This window comes from Wyeomyia smithii, chromosome 2 (assembly GCF_029784165.1).
Source record: "Wyeomyia smithii strain HCP4-BCI-WySm-NY-G18 chromosome 2, ASM2978416v1, whole genome shotgun sequence".
Lineage (NCBI taxonomy): Eukaryota > Metazoa > Arthropoda > Insecta > Diptera > Culicidae > Wyeomyia > Wyeomyia smithii.
The window spans coordinates 236,959,761-236,979,921 of record NC_073695.1 but is presented as its reverse complement, the minus strand read 5'-3'; the positions used below and the strand labels follow the sequence as shown (position 1 = coordinate 236,979,921).

General features: G+C 37.6%; 1 protein-coding gene across 2 annotated transcripts in view; it reads left to right on the top strand.

Moving 5' to 3' along the window:
* The first annotated feature begins 9,600 nt into the window (after positions 1-9,600).
* LOC129720096 (uncharacterized) overlaps positions 9,601-20,161 on the top strand; it is a 207,241-nt gene continuing 196,680 nt past the window's right edge. For both annotated transcript variants that reach the window (XM_055671515.1, XM_055671514.1), the window contains exon 1: positions 9,601-10,183. The gene's annotated coding sequence lies outside the window, so the exon portion shown is untranslated. The remainder of the gene's footprint in view (positions 10,184-20,161) is intronic.

Sequence of the window (20,161 nt, the reverse complement as noted above, 5' to 3'; positions counted from 1 at the left end):
AATTAATTTAATGGTCTCTCTTCTCCAGATGACGTTTACCTCTATAGCCGACACCGGTAACGACAATGAACAACAGTAGAAGCTATGTGCAGCTATGCGGTTTCACTTGCTGTCGTATCCAAAATAAGAATGAAATTGAATTGTTTGAGGCTGTCTTTCGTATCAAGTTGCACAAAGATATCTTAATTTAGGCAGTGGCTACGAAGAGGCTATATACGAGGGCAAATAGTGCATTCTCCATCTATAGTATAACAGTTCAAATAACAATTTTCTGCATTTTACGATAGCGTAGATAATTTTACATGCCTCCCCAGCTGGTCTCGAGGTACGATGCTGGCCTAACAAGCCAGTTGTCGTAGGTTCGAGTCTCGGCTCGGGAGAGACGAGACTGTTAGTGTCAGTAGGATCGTAGCACTAGCCCCGCAATTGTCCTGTACACTCAACAGTTGGCTGTGAAGTCTGTGTATAGTAAACAGAAGGTCATGTCCCGAATCGGAATGTAGCACCAACGCTTTGCTTTTTAGATCATTTTACAATTGATTGCTGCAAATAGTAAGACTTGAGCGAAAAATTTTGTGATTCAGGCTCACTAGCTCGAAAATTCTTCGGATAAACTTTGAGGCTTAGTTGAAGTCAAAAAAGGTTAATTGTGTTGGTTAATGCCATTTATTTACAACTGAATAATTTTTCTCAACATGGCAAATTTTCTATTTCGTTCTGAATGATTTACAGTGATAATTAAATTCAACATGAGGTTATTTATTTGCAGTTTTATATAAAAATTTTGATCGCTATACTACTAGCCACACACGCTATATAGCAAGCCACACACGCTATATAGCAAACCATGCACCTATATAGCGTGCCACATACGCTAAAAACATGCACACACGCGCTACAGACATGCATACACGCTATAAACATACACACACGCTATATAGCAAGCCACACACGCTACACAGTAAACCACGCACGCTAGCCACACACGCTATATCTAGAGAAACATTTCGAAAGTTCCTATCTGCTTTGATCGACTTTTTGATCGATCACTTTCATTCATCACAACAACTTACTAAACACTTTTTATGCCACGTTATTCGCACGAATTGATAGTGGAGGGATCACCCTAGCCTTCTGAACGGAAACCACGCTCGGGAAAGTTACTAAAACTGAACCATTACCAAAACAAAAAGACGCTCCGGAGAAACGATAAAAGCAGATAGGACCTTTTAAAATGTTTATCTAGATATAGCACACACCCTATATATACACACGCTGAATGATGGTGGCTCCTCAAACCACCTGTCGGGGCGAGTCTGTTTCAATTTCGGGTTGTATTCACCCAACGATATCTGAATTGATTTACCGCTGGTGGGGTCCAACTCAGATCGAAGGGAAGCCGAACTGAAAGAGGTAGGAACTGCAGCTAACCACTACCACCGCCGCTGTTGCCCGCTGCTGATCCACGCTGCCTTCGCCTACTGCCATCGGTGTTGATGTCTACTGCTACTGCCTGCTGCTAGTAAACTGATTTGCTTGAGGAGAAACAAGCTCTTAAATAGCCCAAAGAGTGTGATTTTCCAATCGATTGCTGCAAAAATGACAGAAATCGGTTGGAAACTGACTGAGTTTAAAACGTTTGAAATTGGACAATTTTCGTGACGCTCTCAATGTTTTCGGTTTTGAAATTGGATCCCTGTATTGAAGTTGGGTCCCTGTATATGTTGCCGTATTCTACGTCAAAAATGATATTGGGGACTAACATTTCAAAATAAGTGATTTCGGAATTTAAAAAAATAACAGACAAAAGATCTTAAATTATTATTTTTCAAATTAAAAGTCTTTTACTGCACGAACATGCCTTGCAGAAACCGTTGAAAAGGAAACAAATTTATTTTTAATTTCTTTTAAACTTCAAGAAAAAAATGTTTCTTGAAATTTTCTCAAATCCTTTTTATTAGGATTTTTTCTAAAGAATTTTTAGTTTTTTTTTCTCCATGATCATCAATGTTCAGTTTACATTATGCAGTTTTTGAAAATATAATATTTTTCAAAAATCAGCTCTTTGAAATGTTTAATTTTGAATATTTTTAATACTCAACTACTGCCAAGAATTTGCCGAAAACACCGCACCAATCAAACAAATCGTTCTGGTTTCGAAAAAAAAACTTCAGAAATTTTAACTTCTTCCGTGTTCAAATAATCAACGTTGTAACATTTGGCAACTTAGCTTTTTGAGATCTTCAACCAATTTTTTAAATAGAACTACCATCTACAGCTTTGCCGGAAACATTATACCAATCAACCTAATTATTTTGGCTTTTGGAATATTCGAAGTATTTTTGTTTATTGGCCACAGATTTAGCAGCCAGCTGTTTAGTGCACGGGGCGATTGCAGGGCTAGCGCTACGATCCTGCAAACAATAACAGTCTCTCTCGAGCCGAGACACGAACCTACGACGACTGACTTGTTAAGCCAGCATCCTACCCTAAGATCAGTTGCAAAACAAAAAGCATGTAAAAAGTCGTATGCAGTAACAAATAAAATAAATAAAATGTTTTCTTGAAAAACCTCGCAAACAATTATACTGTTTTCTTGAACATTTCTGATTATATTTACATCAAAAATAGTTTTTTTACAGTCAAATTGTGTAATTTACAGAAAAACACGAATTTGAAATATGTAAAAAAATTAGTTGTTCAAAAAATTCCAAATTAATGTTTGCTCTATTCTGGGGCAGTTTGTAATGTTTTTTCAATTAACTGCTCCGCATAGCGTCCCTAACCCAAAACTCCACCAGCATTGAGTTTCTAAGCGGAAATGGTAGCTAGTTTCGCTAGAGTTCGCCAAATATATTTTCAAAAAGACTAGCTGAAATAAAAATCTATTTGAAGAAGTGGAGAATCAGAACTGTGTGCCACTTATTTAATCCTCAATTTGTTTATTCAAATAACTACTAATAACTAGTGATGTTAGTAAGATTGTACAGTGAAACTTATTCTGCATTGCTCTTAGAAAATGAAACAGTTTCTATTGTACATATGAGAATTTATGATTAATTCTCTCACTAAAAACGTTTTCTCGATAAACTGGTAACTTCCATTCCCAAAACTCCGGTTTTCGACCCCGGTTTCAATTCGCTTTACCATCTTGAGAAGTCCCACAGAGGCCATTCAATTTTTTTAGATAACAACAGATTTCGAGGTTTTATGCTATTCTAAGACATTTGTGGTCAACATTTATTTCATTTGAAAAGCAGGACCGATATGAGTAATCAGCAGGTCAAAAAAAGTAAGTTTAGTGACTTTTTGGTTAAAAAATTGACTGCTGAAGAAAAATGTGACTTTCAAAGGACCAACTTGCAGTCCTTCCAACTTCTCCATCATTTGTAATTGCATCATACACAATACTTTGAAAAAATCTTGGTAACAGAATCCCGATCAAATAAAAAAATTCCCGACTTTTCCCGCATTTTTCCCGATGTAATTCAATTCCCGATTTTTTCCCGCATTTCCCGTTTTCCCGATCCCGGAATCGATTTACATTCTGAACTGAAAAAGCTCTGAATAAGTTTTTGAAATAGCCTTCTGGAGACAAATTGACAGATGAACTCAAAAAAGATTCCAGGAGTTATTTCCGGAATTTTGATATACATATTGCTAGGGTTTCTATCCAATCATGTTGGTGGCCATATAGGGCCCCACAGGAATCTGCTCCAGAGTGGTCATTTCAAGGATAACTCGGCAAATGGACTCAGAATTTATAAAAGTCAACTTCTGGAGTGATTTCATGGATTCCGATACCAATATTGTTTGGTTGCCAATTGTTAAAATTTGCCTCGGATCTTGAACCTGGCCCCGGAGATCCGGATTTGCAGGAACCATATGGAGACCAATGGCTCCTGTATACTAAAAATAGGCAAATTTTCCAATCTTTTGACGGTTCAAGATTGAAAATCGGTCAAGAATTAAAGAAGTAAGAAGCATTTCATTTTGGTGGGTACCCTGCCGAGTACTTACGTGTGTTAAAATTGCCGAGTACATAACGGTTAAATTGAAATATTTCAATAAGGTTATATCCAGAGTCAACTTACCATCATGCCGGAAAAATATCATCAATGATAATCATCGGACTATAAGACCTTATTGGTGAAAATGGTTCTCGAACAACTTTCCTAATTAATTCTAGCACCAAAGTTGTAAATATCCCGAAGCTGAATATTTCACCAGTCACTATATTGTATTTGATGTCTAAACCTAAAATTTATTAAAAAATCATTCTAAACGATCAAAAATTCGTCTCGAAAACAATGGATTCTTTTTTAGAAAAACACCACCACACAAAAAGAATCATTGCGAAAACTCTAGGCATCACATTTTGAACAGCTTTTTCAGTCGTTTCTAGATCATGCTGTTCCAATGCACTAATAACACTACACCAAGAACTATCTCTATTATTACTATGTATTAAATTATGCACAAATTATGGTGAGAGTTGCCCGCAAAGTTTGTGTTTATCCGCGGTTATCGGTAAACAAAGATTTATTGCTACGAAGCTAACACACGCAAACTATGCTGCTGTATACGACGGCTGAAGCACCCAACTTTCGCAGCAGCAGCAGCAGCAGCAGCTAGCAGTAATCATTGTTCCAAGTTGCTAGAAGAGCATTAAAAAATAAAGTTCGATGAAATTAAGGTTTTTTTTATTGAAATTAAGTCTTCACGGCATATAATATACATTCAATTTTCGAAAAAAACATGGTAGGTATATTCATTATTTAATTTTTTTATTTGATTAATGAGAATTCCACGAAGAAAACTATTGCGTGACATGATTTACATGCAGAATAAGTTGGAAACACGGCAAGCGCGCATACCACATAATCAATCGATATGGCCACATAATCGAATCGATATGGCGTAGAAAGCTCTATGGAACATTGGCGATTCCTCATGACAGCAGTACAATCAAAATAAAACACAAATACAAACAACAACACCTTTTTTATTGCAGAAAAAGAGCAAATTTCTGAAAGTTCTGTTACTCAACAACAAAATAACACGTTTGTTTATAAAAAATACCAATTATTTTTGGAGTAGTGGCTGTTTTTCCGAAATGCTGTTTTTTGCAGAGGTTTGCGGTGTTCACGATAGAGACCCAGCAGATAAACTGAAATCAAAAACCTCATATCATTTCATTAGTTTATAAGTGTAACGGGAATCTAAACGATCATTTTCATAAGTATGTTTTCAGAGCAAACGGGAACATTTTTCTCAATAAAAAACATGTTTTAAGCGCTAAAAATTGCATCAATATTTTTCTTTCGGCAAAGTTAAACATCGTATATCAAAAATCGATCGTTCAACGACCGGAGATTTTTATAACGAACATTAAAAAAAGTTGAAGATTGTTTATAAGACACGACCGCAGAGTTAACGTAGAATACGACAGCCTGTCTTAAGTGAATGTATTTCTTGCAATAGGTTTGGGAATACACTCAATGGGGTTAATCAATTTGATGGTCTCTCTGCTCCAGATAATGTTTACCTCTACAGACGGCACCGGTAATGACAATGAACATCAGCAGAAGCTATGTGCAGCTATGCAGCTTTACTTGCTGCCGTATCAAAAACAAGAATGAAATTGAATTGTTTTGAGGCTGTCTTTTGTATAGAGTTGCACTGAGATAGCTTAATTTAGGCAGCGGCTACGAAGAGGTTATAGACGAGGGCCAATAGTGCATTCCCGGTTAACTAGGTTTAATGCGAACAATTTTCTGCTGTTTGCAGTAGCGTAGAAATTTTACAATCGATTGCTGCAAATAGTAGACACACCAACTCAGATCGAAGGGGAGCCGAACTGAAATAGGTAGGAACTGCACCTAACCACTACCACTGCCACTGTTGCCCGCTGCTGCTCCACGCCACCTTTGCCCATCGCCATCGCTGCTACTGTCTGCCGCTGCTGCCCGCTGCTAGTAAACTGAGCTTGCTTGAGGAGAAGCAGTCTCTTATATAGCCCAACGAGTGCATTCCCGGCTAATTAAAACTAAAATCTTAAAAATCTGTCCACGTGGTATGTGGATGGCCCCTTATGAAAGTTTGTAAAAAAGTTCTCAAGAAGTTGCACTTAAAGATAATGCAATATTTTTTTTCGATATTGTGAAAAGTGAAAAGGTTTAGAACCCCTTAATAGTACCAGATTATTTCATAGGGAAGAGTGTATGTACAAATTGTGCAACAGAATATTTAATTCCAAAAAATATGCAAGTTGGCTTCGAGATTACCGATACAAAAACGTACCTTCAACCCAGCGATTTCTTTTTTCATAGTCAAAGCGCAATTCAAGCTACTCATAAAATTTAAAATACTGACATCTTTCAATTTTTCACTTACTTTTTGTACAATCATTTTTGTAGCACTAACGGCAAATGCAGGGTGGCCACTCAATCGGGAAAACGGGAAATGCGGGAAAAAGTCGGGAATTGAATAACATCGGGAAAAATGCGGGAAAAAGTCGGGAATTTTTTTATTTAATCGGGATTTTTTTACCAAGATTTTTTCAAAGTATTATGTATGATGCAATTACAAATGATGGAGAAGTTGGAAGTGCAGGACTGCAAGTTGGCCTCTTAATAGTCACATTTTTCTTCAGCAGTCAATTTTTTAACCAAAAAGTCACTAAACTTACTTTTTTTTGACCCGCTCACCAGCTCATCAGTCCTGCTTTTCAAATGAAATAAATGTTGACACCAAATGTCTTAGAACAGCATAAATCGTGTTATCTATAAAAATTGAATGGACTCTGTGGGACTTCTCAAGATAGTAAAGCGAATTGAAACCAGGGTCGAAAACCGGTCCGGAGTCTGGAAATGGAAGTTGCCAGTTTATCGAGAAAACGTTTTTAGTGAGAGAATCAATCATAAATTCTCATATGTACAATAGAAACTGTTTCAATTTCTAAGAGCAATGCAAAATAAGATTCGCTGTACAATCTTACTAACATTACTAGGTACTAGTAGTTATTCGAATAAACAAATTGAGGATAAAATAAGTTACACACAGCTCTGATTCTCCAGTTTTCCAAATAGATTTTTATTTCAGCTTGTCTTTTTGAAGAATATTTGGCGAACTCTAGCGAAACTACCTACCATTTCCGCTTAGAAACTGAATGCTGGTGTAAATTTGGGTTTGGGACGAACTTACTATGCGGAGCAGTTAATTGAAAAAAATTACAAAGTTGACACAAAATAGAGCAAACATTTTGGAATTTTTTGAAAAACTAATTTTTGTACATATTTCAAATTCATATTTTTTTCTGTAAATTATACAATTTGAATGTAAAAAAACTATTTTCGATGTAAATACAATCAAAAATGTTCTTGGAAAACAGCATAATCGTTTGGGAGGTTTTTCAAGAAAACATTTTATTTATTTCATTTGTTGTTGCATACGACTTTTTACATGCTTTTTGTTTTGCAACTGATCTTAGGGTACGATGCTGGCCTAACTAGTCAGTCGTTGTAGGTTCGTGTCTCGGTTCGAGAGAGACTGTTAGTGTCTGCAGGATCGTAGCGCTAGCCCTGCAATCGCCCCGTGCACTAAACAGTAGGCTGCTCAATCTGTGACCAATAAACAAAAATACTTCGAATATTCTGAAAGCCAAAATAATTAGGTTGATTGGTATAATGTTTCCGGCAAAGCTGTAGATGGTAGTTCTATTTAAAAAATTGATTGAAGATCTCAAAAAGCTAAGTTGCCAAATGTTACAACGTTGATTATTTGAACACGGAAGAAGTTAAAATTTCTGAAGTTTTTTTTCCGAAACCAGAACGATTTGTTTGATTGGTGCGGTGTTTTCGGCAAATTCTTGGCAGTAGTTGAGTATTAAAAATATTCAAAATTAAACATTTCAAAGAGCTGATTTTTGAAAAATATTATATTTTTAAAAACTGCATAATGTAAACTGAACATTGATGATCATGGAGAAATAAAAACTAAAAATTCTTTAGAAAAAATCCTAATAAAAAGGATTTGGGAAAATTTCAAGAAACATTTTTTTTCTTGAAGTTTAAAAGAAATTAAAAATAAATTTGTTTCCTTTTCAACGGTTTCTGCAAGACATGTTCGTGCAGTAAAAGACTTTTAATTTGAAAAATAATAATTTAAGATCTTTTTTCTGATTTCCAGGTTATCTTTTGAGTTTCGAAATCACTTATTTTGAAATGTTGGTCCCCAATATCATTTTTTCTATCAGCTTGACCATTTTGAGCGCTGGATGCAAACAAGTTGAAGATGTTTGCAGATGACCATAGAGATGCAACTTTGATGGACTAACAAACCAAAATGCTGAAACAGTTGTGAATTCACTTCTGAAAGTTTTAAATCTATGTAACGCGTGATAAACGAAATACAGTAGAAACGCAGTATTTTTCCTGAACGTAAAATATCATTATCTTTAATTTAAGAAAAAAAAAACGCGAATCCATGTCACAAGTTTTGTTCCCCAAATAACCAATTCAATCAAAATATTTTTTACTCTTAGGTTAAGTAGTTTTATGTTCACATTTAACTTCCCATGACTTTTTCCGATTATTTGAACAACGGAAAAAAATTGTACACAAAGTGCTGTTTTGTTTGTTGTTGTTGCCCTAATAGGTTGTTATGCGTTGAACGGTGCTTATATCATATTTCAAGAAGACAGATAGACAAACATAATGAATGCACAAAATAGCTAACACGATTATTGACTGCTTAATGGAAGATTTGCAAATTTGAGAAAATCGCAAAAATTATATTTAACCTGTCTACTATGAAAAGGCAAAAGTTGCATTTTATGTAACTAATCAACTGTTTGTGTAGAATGTCCCGAGCAAGTTTGGTAGAAATGATATGCCGTCGATAGAACATAACCTAGTTACCATTTCTGACAATCGGCAATTTCTTGGAATCATGCGGGAAAAAGTCGGGAAAAATGCGGGAACTTGAAAATGTAAAATGAGTGGCCACCCTGCAAATGAAAAGAATAAATAACACCCTGAACACTAGGAGGTAATTGATGTTACCAGTCAAAACAAACCTTTGTTTCATTTCATATAAATACTATTTTACAATACTGTCTTGAAACTAGTTGCAATGTTGTACATCAAGAACTCAACATAATGAGAAATACAACTAAAATTGAATCCTCACGATACCTACAATGGCATTGGATTATAACCAGCCTGAACAAACGTAACCGTGCTATTCCTACCCCTCAAAAGAAAACATCAACCAAAACAAGCTGGCCCTCTCGCAAACACGCGTCAATGCTGAGAGCCAACAGAGCCGAGAGTACGGAGCAAGTACTTTCCCTGCTGAGAGCATTCACCATTTTTGTACAATCCGTGAGAACAAAGAAAGCAAACTCTCTCATGTTTTGACATTTCGTTCCCTTCCATCAGCACAGATTCTTCACCCACTAGACACCCCCTCACTGGATCTGTTTTCTCAACCATACTAGCATCGAGCATGTCGAGGCAGGTTTGCTCGTGATTTAACTGCTGATGCTCACCGCGACGGTCGGTGATGAGACGTGAAACCAAATTTCGACCCGAAACAATGGCCGCACAGCAGCTTGAGCAGAAGTGTTGATGATGGTAAAGTCTCTTCGTGGAAAGTGCTGGCGAGTTTGGTTCGCTCCGTGGCAGCAAACGTGAGATGAGGAAGAAAGTATCTATTGCAGTGTGTTTGATTTTTGGCAAGATTTTTCTAAATCGGGTGAAATTTTCAGCTCTTGCTTGCTGAATCGTGCTCGGAAAATATTTGTCTGTCCAAAATCGGATAAAGTTTACAGTGATTTTTCAGTGTGGATGAGGAAACTTAAAAAAAATCCATGGTGAATCAAATATTCGTGAAAGGAATTTCGTTCTGGTGCGCCGAGAAGAGAATGAAAACTGTTTCAACTCATTCGATCTACTGTAGAGGAAAGAAAAGTTAAAATCGTGCTTGTCTGATTAGCAAATTGGATTGAAAGTTTTAACAAATTAATGTTCGGGGTGAAATTGTTAACCATGAATGATACTCCTGAGGCAGAACATTATGCCTGAATGAGAAGATTGATTTTGATTGAAGTAGAAGAATCTGTGTTGTGGTTTTAATACTGTTATTGCGGTCGGATTTTGCGTTCGAGTAATTTCGAAAGGTAAGATATCAATCGTCGTAATGCAGATTTCAGTAATACATGATACCTAGTATTTGCTTTATAATTTGATACTTCGTGGTTGTCTAAAACAATATGTTCTCGGGTTTATACATAGGTTTATAAATACAATTATGCAAAAGGAACAATACAAATAAAGTTGATAATGTTTCAAAATTGAATAATTTATATATTTAAAAAATTGTTAATTTGTTACACGTCTTCACGAAAAAATACAGTTTGAGTAAAATTTGTATTCATCCTCAAAGGGCTCAAATACTCAATCCATGTTAGTGTTATGTTTTAACGTAGCAAAGTCTATAAAATGTTTGCTGCAAGAAGTTATCAATATTCCTGCTTTCTTCTTTTTCTTTGGAATTAAATTTGTTGCTAGAAAATTTTCTTTTTCTGTTTTTTTTTTTGGCAACTAAATTGTCTATCTGAAAATTTAAAAAGCACTGAGAAATTTTAAATCACTTTCAGTTTTCAATTTTTTTTAGTGTAAGATTCCAAATTAAATTTTGTTGATAGTTGTCTATAAAAGTCCAGACCCTTTTCAAAAGTCACCCTTTGACTGCTTATTCCCTTTTTTTGCCTATCTCTTGTCATTATTTAAGAAAGAAAATATAGGATATAAGAAAAGCTTCAGATAAATTTAAACGAAATATGCTAAATTGCTTAGGATAGTAAGGCCTACACACCCACAATGTTTCATTGATTTCTGAGAGTATGCTGCCAGCTCCTCAGTCGAGTTAGCACGAAATCCTTCTATAACAAATTGTCATATCATAAATAAAGGTAATCGGGAGCTAATTATACGGAAACATTGATATACAAAATTAAAAAAAAAAAACACACACAATGGGCTTTTCAGTACTTTCTCATGGCTGATTATTGTACTCATATTCCTTGCCAAGTCATGAAGGTTATTAGTACATTTTTGGTAGCACCGACTTGAAAGTTCCGTCGCTTAGGTCAGTTTTTTTGTGCGCAGCTAGATTCTATTCATTACTAATTTCAAACTTATGGTTATGTCGTACATTTCAAAAAAGCTGCATAATGACAGATGACGCGCATGGCCCTCGTCAGGCAGAAGTAAATGAAAAATTCGACTTCCCAGAATGCGAGCGGATTTCTTCGAACCGTCAAGCGAACGCAATAACACAGTTGTTCAATTCTAATTTACCGACAGGGACCAATCGGTTGACCCCTTTTAGACGCTGCTGCCACTAAACATATCAAATTTTCCGTAAAATATTCAAATTGATTCGACTTAAAAAGTCGAGCGCACGGCGAACAAAAAAAAAAAATGTAAACAGTAAACAAACTCATCACAACATCCTGTCACACATCGCTGGCCGCGTTAGGTTCTGACGCTGTTTGACAGGCCTGTAAGACAATTTCCTCCCCCTGCGTCAACCGTGGACAAGCAAAAGCGGATCCCTCGTCGAATATTTCCATTTGCACCCGCTTCGGACTGCCTCTCGTAATTTTTAACGGTGGGGTGCACACGCATTTTCCACTACCGGCTTATAGGCCGCTACTGCTCATCACCGCATAGTATTGAAAACTTGTCTACACCCCCGCTGCGAGGTCCATTCCCGCCACGCACGACGCACCCCGCGTTGACTGCGGCTTACTGGCTGATGGGAAACCCCCTCGGGTGGGTTTCGTTTGCTTTGCTTTAATTTGTATGGAAAACTGGAAGCAGGAAACCGCAGCGATTAATCCCTTGCCTAATCCGATGAATCTAGACTGAGCGAACGCTCTCTGTGGTGGTGTACTTTTTCCAATCTTTTTCGTGCGATATCATTACATCGACCTGATATCAATAGTGTTGATAAGAAGCCGAACAAAGATGTCCATTATTCCCGAGGTTTCCACTGCAACATATTCACGATTGAAGGCACAATTTAAAGCGATCATATTACCTCATAACTCCAAATGCTCGAATAGAAGCACACATTGACGATAAAATCAACAGCTGAATTAGATTCTCGTTCGGCATCCCTGCTGCTAGCGAGGATCGTAGCGGTTCAGCAGTATACCAGTAACGTAAAACCGCGGAATGTTCTCGTCCCATTCCTCCCGCTGTCGTTCCTTCCACCGAAAACAACCGCAGGCTTACTGCCTGCCTATCGCCATGACGAGGGGAAGTAATGGCTTTTAAAATAAGCACTTGAACAGTCGCGGCCAGATCCGTTTGCCTCGTACTATATGAAATGAACTTGAGAGAACTTATGGGCAAGGCAGAAAAACACTTTTGTGACGATTGGTTCGTTAGTTTGTTAGCGAGATATCCGAAGGGGCTTCGAAACATCAGCGGCCCAAGCCAGCCAGCCATCGGGAATCGAAAAGTGAAGGGAAGGTCGTTTCCCAAAATTGGAATGCCCATAGCGCTGCGACGACTGCAACGAATAGATCCAAGTGTCTAACACGCTGCACACAAGTACAAATCAAATGCGAAGGTGAACTGTTGGAAATATTAGCATTAGCGTGAATGCTTTTGAAGAGTCAGATTTGTTGTTGCGTGATCAAACAAATGCGCTTCCTCATCGACGTTGATGGCTACTACGGAAACTATCCAAATTAAAGTTAAACACTTTAGTAGATGCACACAAATCAAGTCATTGGTTATTAAGGGTGCCCATTTAGATGAGCAAGTCAGGCGCAGGAAATGATGAAGGTTTTAAATTTGGTTAAATCGAACGTTTAGGCTAGCATTACAACATTGGCAAAAAAATTGTTCGCTATATACTTCAATTTGATATTTTCCCCTTTTTTTCAAATCTAGTTTGGTCTCTAGATTGGTTATTTATTTGCATGAGGCCGCCGTATTCGACGACGGATCGGCGACTAACGCAACCCTAGCATACCATTGGCGCCATCCACAAATTACGTAAAGACTTTTGTCGAAATTTTCAGTAAAAAAGCTTATGAAGTTATTGAAAATCCTGTTATTAAAAGTCTTCTGTCATTAAACAAATTTCAGTTTGCTATTTCTAAAAGAATGCAATCCGCGCGGAAGGACTAAACGTAAATCCTTCTAAAACAGTCATAATCCCTCAATAATAATCTTAAGTTGGGAGAAACAGATTTGGTGCCGTCCAAGCGAACTAATTACCTAGGTGTTATGTTCGACCATAAGCTCAATTGGAACAACCATCTGAAGATGCTATCTCAAAAGAAAACAACGCTCTTTGGGCTTGCAGCAATACATTTAACAAAAAATGGGGACTCAAGCTGAAAATAATTCACCGGATATACTCGGCAATAGTGAGACCCAGAGTAACTTAAGTTCCGCTCCGCTAGTGTGGTGGCACAAAACTACACAAATATCAACTCAGAAGAAGTAAGATAAACTACAACGTCTGGCATGCTTATCAACGACAGAAGCAATGGCCAGCCATCCAAAGCCTTAGCAGCTCTTTTATATTTTCTACCCTCACATCAATATATACAACTTGAAGCCGAAAAAGGTGCTTTAGGCTCAAACGTGTTAAAACTTTTTAGGAAGGGGATCTTAAGGGACATTTGCGGATCCTCAAAGACTTCCAACTGAACATCTTAGTAACCGCGAATGAAGATTGGGTGGACTCTAAGACTAAGTTTAATGTTCCATTCGAAGTGATTGAATCCACTCGCAACGAATGGGAAGAAGGAGCTTATTTTATTTAATACAGATGGCTCTAAAATGAGCCAATCTATAGGAGCTGGGATAAGAGGACCTGGAATCAATATATCAATTCCAATGGGACAGTGGCCCACAGTTTTTCAAGCTGAAATAAATGCTATTTTATGCTATTTTTAACCCTTTCCGACCGAGCCCACACAATTGTGTAGGTAAAAAATGACGGATTACAAAACCTACATCGGAGCAATTCCCATATAAAAACACTTCTTCGCTCCGGTTTTCAATTTTTCGTAGCAGCTGCGATATTGACACTATCCTTGTGAGAAATAAAACAATGAATAGGACGTTTAAAACGCGACAGAGAAGGTTTTGTTTAAGTCACCTTTTACCTACGCAAATCTATGGTCCCGGTCGGAAAGGGTTAATGCAAAAATATTTGTTTGGCTATAAAATGTACAATACACTAAGGTCGCTTTTTACGCGTTTTTTTACGCGGGTTTTTTACGCGGTTTTTTTTTACGCGGATTCCGGAATTTACGCGGTTTTTTTTTGCCCGGATTTCGGTTTCCCTTCACTCGAAATGCAAAATTAACGATGATTTTTTCTACGCGGATTCCGGAATTTACGCGGTTATTTTTACGGAATTTACGCGGTTTTTTTACGCGCACGTATCCCCCGCGGATTCCGGAATTTACGCGGTTTTTTTTACGCGGCACGTATCCCCCGCGTAAAAAGCGACTTCAGTGTATTTTCTTAGATAATCAAGTAGTCCTCAATACTTCAAAAGCATACACATGTCAGTCGAAGCTAGTACGGGATTGCATTCTATCCCTACATCAACTGACTTTAACAAACGATGTTATCTATACTGGGTGCCTGGTCACTGTGGTATAGAAAAAACAAAAAAGCCTAAAAGCCTCTTAGGCGTCACCCATAAATTATGTAAGGACTTTTATCGAAATTTTCGACCCCCTCTCCCCATAATAAGGCTCAGTATGATTTTGGTTTACCCCTCCCCCTCACGAATCTTACTTAGGATTTTCGTTTAAGGGAAAAAATATTTTCTAAGAAGAAACGGTTTTTTTTTGCATATAGCGTATTCGTAGAGGATAAAAACAAAACAAGTGAATTCAGTTAAAATCATGTTAAAGTAAATAAAATTTAAAATTTAGTAGAAATGAAGTAAAGTACATAATCATTCAGCGACGGTGAATTAATAATTTTTTTTTTGTTTTTCAAAAATTTTCAATCTTACGTAAGATTCGCTTGAATCCCCCTCTCCTCCTTCGTAGGCATTAGTAAGAAATTTACTTAATCCCCCATCTCCCCCTAGATTCTTACGTAATTTGTGGTTGACCCCTTGGTTCTTCAACTACATGCGTTGGGTCGGAGCATTTCTTTGGGGTATCTACACCCTGTTGGAAATCAGAGCTCAGAGGCTGGAAAACAACGTTGATTGATGCCAACTGGAGGATTTCATCCAAAGCGAGACAATCTAAACTACATATTCATTACACCATCTTCAATGTACAACAATTCAGTGGCTTCCGCTTTGTTTAGATCGATAACGGCGCCGACTACGGTCGGTTTGGGAAGGAAGTGTTGCAATCGTTGCTACCAGAGACCAAGTTTTCTTCTGCATCTCAAACGACTGTTACAAAAAGACGAATTTCCAAAATTTTGCTCTTCCCTCCACGCTTATAATGACGCTTGTAATAACTCATAATAATGTCGACGATATGGCAGAGAATTCGAAACGAAAACACTCAGCCGTCCCCTCGAGTGCTTTTCTTGGCGAAACTTAGTCCTGATCTACTATGGAATCATGCGTGTTAGGGATTGGCGAACGGCTCGCGGGCCGTTCATATGAATCGGTTCTTAGGAAAGAGCGAAAGAACGAACGGCTCACGAAAAAGAACCACGGTTCTTTGGGCGCACCAGAACTGATGAGTTCGCGCGAACCCGAAGTTTACCGAGACAACACGAACTGTCAACACTCGTGAATTAGTGTGAACCATGAGCCGTTCATATGAGCCGGTTCGGAACGGTGAGTGAGCGGTTCAGAGCCGCTCTTGCAAAAGAGCAGTTTCGCCCATCCCTACTTCAGCGTAAGTAGAGCCTCTCTACTGTATTTTTAATAGATCGATTGAGCAAGCTAAATTTCCGGCGATTTGGAAGCAGTCGTAAATGTTTCCTGTTTATAAAAGTGGCGAACGAATGTAAACTATCATGGTATCACGAGTCTCTCTTCTGCATCCAATCTATTTGAGATAGTTGTAAGTAACTTTATTCTTGCACGAGCAAAGTGCTATATTTCCTCCGACCAACATGGTTTTATGCCTGGCCGATCCATTTGTGAAAATCTTTTAGAGTTCACGTCAACCTGCACTTCTCACATGGAACAGAAGGCGCAAGTCAATGTTGTATACACTGATTTGAAGGCTGCATTTGACCGTATTGACCACAACATTCTCTTACGAAAATTGGCACGGCTTGACGGTCCTCGAAAACTAACGGAATGGCTCAGTTCATATTTGTGGGACAGACTCCTCCTTGTGTAGATTGAGTCCTGCTTCTAGTCACAATTCACTAACTTTTTTGGTGTTCATCAAGAGTCAAGGCTGCAAATTCTCGATAATGCAAACGAAAAGGACAAAAACCGCATTTTCACTGTCTTAAGTTGAAACGACCTTCAGGGTCAGCGGTGTCGATTTTCAATCAAAGTCCGGTCATTGAACGGAATGAGATGTCTGATTTATTATCGAAATTATTTGATTATATAAGCATCTACATTCTCAACCGCATATAAATCGCTAGAGTAACACAGCGTGTGCAAAATCACAGAAATACTGCTAGCCAACAATCACTGTCAACTGATTGAAGCTGAAAGTCTCTTTCATTCTCAGTTCGTTCGTTGAAAATTGAAATTCAAAGATTTCATTTTCAACTGAAAATCCATTCATGACAGTGAAAGTTTGCAACGCTGCTCAAGACAGCAATTTGGGACCTCTGCTGTTGATATTATTCTTTAACGACATCGTATTGCGCTGCCATGAATTGCGTTCTCGTTTCAGTTCTCGGAGGTGAGGGTTGGACCATGGCCAAGATAATGAACAACTAAATTGACGCCCTGAAAACGCTAACTATGTAAAATTTCCGGGTTTCACAATGCACTCTCCGCTCTACTGGACTGCTGCAACGAAACTTTCATCGTACCTGTATTCGTACCTTCTCTGTTGTGAAAATTTGTTCCAATTTCGTGAATAATCAATTATGTTGAAAAGAAGACTGAATAATACCTAACCTCCTGACCGCACAACATTTAATCAGATATTTGTCAGTTAAATAACATTAAATAAAATAGATAAATAAATAAATAAATAAATAAATAAACTAGGTGCTTCTACTAAGTATCGGTAATTTTAGGTGTGTAGGGAGGTGTGTATGCATTCAACTGTGTTCTGATTGTTTTTTTTTTTATTTTAGCTTGAGTAAAGGGCCAAAGTGAGAGGATTCTACTATGATTGGAATTTATGACCATTCGCTTGTCAAAATAGACTCTGTCTGTAACCTCGAAGCTACGAGCTCCCCTTGCCGATGAAAGCGGAAACCTCTTGCAAAAAAGTGACTGATCTATACATGAATGCAGCATTTTCTGGGGCGTTCATATAGTAATTTCATAACAATTTGTTATTTTTTTATTTTATTTTTAAGGTATTTTAACTGCGGTGGTCATTCGTCCCTAATCTCCCTCAATACTGAAATATTCACCGATAGGGTTTCCAGGGTCTTGAACCCTCTGAAACGGTAAAATACGGTTTGCGTCATGATTTCCGCATAGTAATACTTATTGAAGTAGAATACTTCTCTCAGGAAGTTCGGCTACATAGGGATGTGAAATGAAAATCTAAAACCGAAAAAAGTGAAAAATATGTCCAATTTCAAATGCTAATAAATCGGTTAGTATTCGATGGATTTCCTTCGTTCTTGCAGCAATATATTAGAAAATCTTCTAAGATTCTTCCCAAAAGAAGATAATTATAATTTTATTATTCACACTATTGTACTATTGAAAATAGTCAAGCCTTGTCGAAAGGAAAAATTCGACCTCTGATTGGTCGTTATATGATTGCTACCCAAGCACGGTCGACAGAATCATATACCTTGCAATTGAAAACATACCATTCGGTCTTTATAAGAGCCTGTTTCAGCCGAAGCCGCTCATAATACTTCTAGACAGCGACAACAACAGTCGTCCTCCCTTAGCAGCAGCACTAGCAGTGCAGTGGATACCAGCGATGGCGGAAAGCGGCCACAGCTGTGGCGTACCAATGGCCAGTGCACTAGTTGCAGCGGATTCCAGCAACGATAGCAGCTGGGCCAGCTGATGAAGGAACAGTGGATACCAATTGAAGCGTATAGCGGCCACAACTGTTGCATGACTACGGATAGCGTAGCAGTTGCAGCGGATCTTAGCATCGATAGCGGCTGATGCAGTGAGGCACTTTAGTGAAATGCAGTCTCTGTGCGATAGTGGGCACTAGTAAATGCATTCAATGAAAAGTTGACTCATTGTGACAACACGTGAGCCGTTTAGTTTTGAGTGTTATATCAGTATTTCATTGTTTACTTTATCACAAGGAATATTTTATTCACCCTGTCAGTAAAAACGCAAAGATGTGATCGGCATCTTATCCGATACTAAAATACTAAAATTTGTACAAGTTATAAATTTTACTTCATCTCCGTGTCTCAAAACGTACTGAATTATATTTTCCTTCAGTTATGAGCACGATATCCGAAAAAATTTCATCTCAAAATTTAAAAATTGTCAAGCCCAAACCATGACAAGCAACTTACTATGTTATTGAAAATGGTCAATCCTTGTTGAAGCGCAAAATTCGATTGATCTAATTAGTCAACGTTTATTTACTAGAAAAAAAGACTGACACGCAAGCAGCCGGGTTATCTTTCTTGAAAAGTATTCTACTTCAATCTTGCGGTCGTGGCTTTGCACACAACCCTCCTGTTTTTAATGTAAAACTGTATTGAAGCCACGAATGACCGACTTCGAGCCACCACGTGGTCGACTTCGAATTTCAAAAGGTACACAACTCTGTATTAGTTATTGCGTCACTTGGAAAAACGCTATTTTCTGTTTGATGTAGTGATGCAAACATAAAAGAGCGGCCATTTATGGCTTAAAAACAGTTTCACCTTAAAGTATAGTAATGGTAACGTCCACGTGGACACGATATTACTTTCAAAGAAAATGGATTCCTTCCAAAAAATTACATTGGCCCATAATACGAATTCTACAGATATTCAGGCTTTAGAGTCATTGTAAGCTATATTTTAGATAAATTTGGAATCACTTTATTCGTGATCTCTTCGTTTTTGGAAAGGTTCTTCACATATGTTGAAAACCTCTCAAGAATTATAGGTGAAATAGATTGGGATAAATAGATTGGGATAAATTTTTGATGGCAGCTTTTGACCTTTCCTTGACCCTCAATTAACAAAAACTTCCTGCAACGTTCGAAATCATTTTTGTGTATAGTCTCTTCGAACTTCAGTACCAATCATAGCAAAATTCGAAATCAATCGCAATCAACTTTGCCCTTTTCTGATTTTTTAGTGTGTTTCTCAGCCCTTTTAGGCCGAATTTTGATAGGATTCTTTTCATTTATGGCTTTCCTGATCTAGGCTGAATTTGCTACCATTATTGTTATTCTTTGCTGACATTTTTTATACCCAATCACCAAATGAACCACAGAACCAAACGTTTTGCCTTTCTCCTAGAAAGGTATAGCAATCACTTGCAAAACCGAAAGTATAAAAGTGCTCCAAACAGCCGAATGGCATATATCACTCGACTCAGCTCGACGAGCTTAGCATTTTCTGTATGTGTGTGTGTATGTGCAGATTTTTATTCTCACTCACTTTTCTCAGAGATGGCTGGACCGATTTTCATGAAATTTATTGCAAATGAAAGGTCTTGTTGCCCCATAAAACCCTATTGAATTTCATTGTAATCGGATTTTTAGTTTAGAGGTTATGTTTAAAAATGTGAAAATCATGAAACATCAATATCTCAGAAACTAAACAACCGATTTGACAAAATAGGTCTCAAAAGAACGGGCTACCTAGAAAACCCTTAAGTTTTGAATTTCATAAAGAATGAACGTGCGGTTCAAAAGTTATGAAAAAAAAAGTGTTCTGAAGACTGTTTAATCTCACTCATGTTTCTCAGAGATGGCTGTACCGATTTTCATAAAATCAGTGTCAAATGGAAAGTCTAGTTGCCCCATAAGACCCTATTGATTTGTTTTGCAGTCGGACTATTA